This window comes from Impatiens glandulifera, chromosome 2 (assembly GCF_907164915.1).
Source record: "Impatiens glandulifera chromosome 2, dImpGla2.1, whole genome shotgun sequence".
NCBI lineage: Eukaryota > Viridiplantae > Streptophyta > Magnoliopsida > Ericales > Balsaminaceae > Impatiens > Impatiens glandulifera.
This window is the reverse complement of record NC_061863.1, coordinates 27048205-27053823: the sequence shown is the minus strand read 5'-3', so window position 1 is coordinate 27053823 and position 5619 is coordinate 27048205.

Sequence of the window (5619 nt, the reverse complement as noted above, 5' to 3'; positions counted from 1 at the left end):
TGCTAAACTGACTAGTGATACTCAAATCTATATAATCACTAAGCAAAATTATGATTAAAAAGTATTTTTTTGCTAAACTGACCAGCGATACTTAAATCAATATAATCACTAAGCAGAATTGTGATTAAAAAGTATTTTGCTAAACTGACCAGCGATACTTAAATCAATATAATCACTAAGCAGAATTGTGATTAAAAAGTATTTCGCTAAGCTGACCAGCGATACTTAAATCTATATAATCACTAAGCAGAATTGTGATTAAAAAGTATTTTGCTAAACTGACCAGCGATACTTAAATCTATATAATCACCAAGCATAATTGTGATTAAAAAGTATTTCGCTAAATTAATCAACGATACTTAAATCTATATAATTACTAAGGGTGTGTTTGATGAGGGGGAATTGGAATTGGAATTGGCATTGGAATTCTAATTCCAATTCCATGAGAATTGGCATTGAATTACAATTCAATTCCTATGTTTGAAAAAATGATAGAATTGTATTTCAATTCCAATTCCTATGTTTGGGAAAATGATAGAATTGTAATTCAATTCTAATTCCAATATTTGTAAAATAAAATATCGGTTCAAATGTTAACTTTTAAAATATGTTTTCACGTTTTGGCACGTTTAATACGTTTTTGACATTTTTTCACATTTTCACACGTTTTTCACGTTTTTCACACGTTTTTCACGTTTTCACGTTTTTCACACGTTTTTCACGTTTTTCATGTTTTTGACATTTTTTCACATTTTCACACGTTTTTCACGTTTTCACGTTTTTCACACGTTTTTCAAACGTTTTTCACATGTTTTCACACGTTTTTCACGTTTTCACGTTTTTCACACGTTTTTCACACGTTTTAACACGTTTTTACACGTTTTCACACGTTTTCACGTTTTAGCACGTTTTCGCGTTTTTCACACATTTTAACACGTTTTTCACGTTTTTCATACATTATTCACGTTTTTCACGTTTTCACGTTTTTCACACGTTTTAACACGTTTCTCACACGTTTTAACACGTTTTTCACATTTACAAATGTTTTCACGTTTTTTACACGTTTTAACACATTTTTCACTTTTTCACACGTTTTAACAAGTTTTTCACGTTTTCACACGTTTTAACACGTTTTTCACGTTTTCAAATGTTTTACACGTTTTTCACATGTTTTAACATATTTTTCACATTTTTCACACGTTTTAACACGTTTTTTACACGTTTTAACACGTTTTTCACGTTTTCACACGTTTCCACGTTTTTTCACACGTTTTTCACATTTTTGGCACATTTAACATGTTTTTGATATTTTTAATATGTTTAACATGTTTTTCACACGTTTTGATAGGTTTAAAACGTGTTAAACCTATGAAAAACATTAAAATGTGTTAAACGTATCTAAAATTTGTTAAATGTGTCAAATAAGTGAAAAACTTGTTAAACGTGCCAAAACGTGAAAAACGTGTTATATGTATTAAAACGTGTTAAATATGTTAAAAATGTGTCAAACGTGTCAAAAACGTAAAAAACATGTGAAACGTGTCAACAACGTGTTAAAAATGTTTTAAACGTGTTAAAAACATGAAAACGTGTCAAAAACGTGTTAAACGTTCCAAACATGTGAAAAACTTGTTAAACATGCCAAAACGTGAAAAATGTGTTAAACGTGTCAAAAATGTGTAAACGTGTCAAAAACGTTAAAAAAGTGTTAAATGTGTGTAAAACGTGAAAACATGTTAAACGTGTCAAAAACGTAAAAAATGTGTTAAATGTGTCAAAAACGTGTTAAACGTGTCAAAAACGTGTTAAATATGTGAAAAACTTGTTAAACGTGCCAAAACGTGTTAAACGTGTCAAAAATTTGGTAAACGTGTCAAAAACGTAAAAAAATGTGTCAAACACGTGAAAACATGTTAAACGTGTCAAAACGTGTTAAATATGTGAAAAACTTGTTAAACGTGCCAAAACGTGAAAAACGTGTAAAACGTGTCAAAAATGAGGTAAACGTGTCAAAAACGTAAAAAAACGTGTTAAATGTGTCAAAAACATGAAAACGCGTTAAACATGTCAAAAACGTAAAGAAAACGTGTTAAATGTGTCAAAAACGTGAAAACGTGTTAAACGCGTCAAAAACGTGTTAAATATGTGAAAAACTTGTTAAACGTGCCAAAATATAAAAAACGTGTTAAACGTATCAAAAACGTGTTAAACGTGTTAAAAACGTGAAAATCAGGTTAAACGTGTCAAAAACGTGTTAAACGTGTCAAAGACGTGAAAAACGTGTTAAATGTATCAAAAACGTGTTAAACATGTCAAGGACGTGAAAACGTGTTAAATGTGTCAAAACGTGTTAAACGTGTCAAAAACGTGTTAAACATGACAAAAACGTGTTAAACGTGCCAAAAACGTGTTAAACGTGAAAATCATGTTAAACGTGTCAAAAACGTGTTAGGCGTGTCAAGTACGTGAAAAACGTGTTAAATGTGTCAAAAACGTATTAAACGTGCCAAAAACGTGTTAAACGTGCCAAAAACGTGTTAAACGTGCCAAAATATGAAAATATGTTAAACGTGTAAAAAACGTGTAAAACGTGTTTAATGTGTGAAAAACGTGTGTAAACATGTCAAAAACATGAAAAACGTGTTAATTTGGAATTACAATTCCGACCTAAAAAGATAGGAATTGAGAACTATCAAATTACACTATATTGAATTCCATTGGAATTCTAATTCCAATTCCAATTCCAATTCTTAATATTAAAGTGTCTAACAAACATAAGAATTGGAATTGGACCTTCCAATTCCAATTCCAATGCCAATTCCAGGGTTATCAAACACACCCTAAGCAGAATTGTGATTAAATAGTATTTTGCTAAAAAAACACAATCAACAAATTGAGTTAAGATGTATACTCATGTACAATCCAAAGACTAAGCGAGGTGTGTAGAAATATGGTCGAGACCACCTGACTCGATCTACATAATCGATAAACTAGGAGCGATGCATATTCTAAACAAAGGTGAACCGTCAACAAGTAGATGATAAACTGACTTTGAAAAATGAAGAGTGAATTACACGGGTCTCCTGAGAGACTCGTCAGGTTTGTTCTCTTTTCATTCAAGGAATCCAAAAAAATAAACTATAAATTGGGTGTTTTCAAAACGCAGTGCCTATTTTCAAGCTTGGACATGCATTTTTCTAAACCGAGTGTTTTCTACAAATTTTGTCCAAGAGGGGCATTTTGTAGACACTCATTTTTCACACGTAATTTTATAGTTTATGCTTTTCATAAATCTGAGTCTATAAAATTTTCTCGAATTCATTCACGGACTCATTGCACGATTTATATTAAAGACGATTATTTTTAGAACAATTGAGTTTTTGAAAATAATTGATTTTGGATTCTTAATAAAGTTAAGGTAGTAATTTGTCTATATTACAAAACTTAGAGAAGTTATTATACTTAGAATAGTCAAGGTTTTATTTAATGAATTACCTTGGGTATTTATAAAAAATAAAAATTAAAAAAAAATATTTTACAAAATATATATTAACGTTTTTATAAAATTTCGTTAATTATATTTTGTTTTTTTTTTAATTAGATTAGTTTGTTAAATTAGTTAGATTAGACTTTGAGATTTGATTTCTTGAATAAGTTAGTTAGCATTTTATTTATTTAATTAGAATTGTTCCTTATAAATAGGAATAATTAAAAATAAAATTATTTATTTGTGTTTTTAACAAAATATATTTTTTGTAGGATGAAGGGTGTGTAAAGAGGATAACGTGCAAAAATAAAAAGATAACGATGTCTACAAAATCATGAGAAGCATTTTAGGTCAAAGAAAGAAAATGAGATTGCTAAAATAAAGGAAGAAGTTGTCAAAGGAAGAATAATTCAGCCGTGTTGAAGAGAAGCATGAAGGCTTGGTCAATTTGGATTGGTCATTTTTAATTAAAAATTAAAATGACCAAGTATTACATCATTTATTAAATAAAGATTAAATCTCATTGAATGAAAACTTGATATTTATTGACATGTCAAGTGGAGATTGCTCCATTATTTTAAACATTTGTAAATGTTTAAAATAGTTTTTTTCCCAACCGTGTGTTAAATGTGCCTTTGGGCCCTAAGGTTTCATAGCTTTGACTATAAATACCCTTCTTAACACACGCTCGACCTTCAATCTTCACCTTCTTCTCTCTCTTCCTCTCTCTCTTTATACATTCACTAGCCCTAGGCTGCCTAATTCCTTGCACAAACGAAATCAAGAGCAGCCATATTGTAAGCTTTTGATTTCTTTTTTTACAAGGTTTTTGCCTATTTCATTAAATAAAAATAATTGCATATTTTAATTTATTGTTTTCTTGGCCTCTTTAATTTTAATTTCGTGCATGATCATGTAAATATGTATGTTATGTAACATGAATACAAAAATAGAAAGTTCAAAATAAGTACCCTTTACATCTTTGACTTTGTATTTTTTGGTTTTCTACATTTCCCACCTCCCCTTTGGCTGAAATTTTATATGCATGTTAATTACTATATTTTTTTTAAACATATAAAAATTTCAGAAATTTCTGAACTGTTTTGACAAGTATATAAATTAAAAAACCGAAACTGACCCAAAAATTGCATGATTTCATTTTTTTAATTTGTAATTTTTTATTCTTAGTTTTGCACATATCACGTTTAGGTGAATTTTTGTAGGAATATTATTTGATGTAAATAGAATAACATATAAAAAAATTAGACAATTCTAAATAGTTTTGCTTGAAAAATAAAAATAATATAAAAGAAGTGATCAAAATATGCATGTTCTTAATTGTAAATATTGATCTTGAATATTTTGTGTGACCTTTGGGTGAAATCTTATATTTATGTTATATTGTTATAAATTATTGTTTAATATTAGTTTTGGCCAAAAATATTATGGGTTTTTGTCTTGTCTCGGGTTACTTGGTTGTGTTGTTTGAATTTTAAGGTCGTCCTGCCAAAAAGAATGGCCAATGCTGCTGCCGACGCTTTTCCAGCGACGCCTTTTATCCCAAAATAATAATTCCAGCAATTAAAGAATTACAACGACGCTCCACTGCCAATGCTTTGAGTTCTTTCTCATGGCTAAACTTGCTGCCAACGCTTTCCATCCGACGCTTGCTGCTTTCCATCAACTTTTTGGCTTTTATTTTATATTTATGTATAGCTTTAGTTATTTTTTAAGTTAAAGTTTGTGGCTTGTTTGATCCTAGGTTAGAACGATATTTTAAAATCAATTTTTTAACTAAAATTAAACTTAGCCCTAACATAGACTTAGGATTATTTTTCTCTTTATAAAACAAAAAATAAGTTAGATCCTTTATATAATTCACTTCAACAAATTTATTAAAAATCAATCTAGACTTACACTAATTAAAATTTTGATCAATAAATTGCTTAGTCTTGATTTTTTTTAGAATAATTTTTATGTGGATTATTTTATTAGGTTTTCTTTTGTCTTTATTTATTTATTCATTTTATTTTATTTTATCATTTATCTTTCATGTAAACTTTTTTTAATGTTTAAAATGGATAAACTCTAAAATGTAAAGCGTAAGAAATAAAAAAAGGCCAAAATTAATT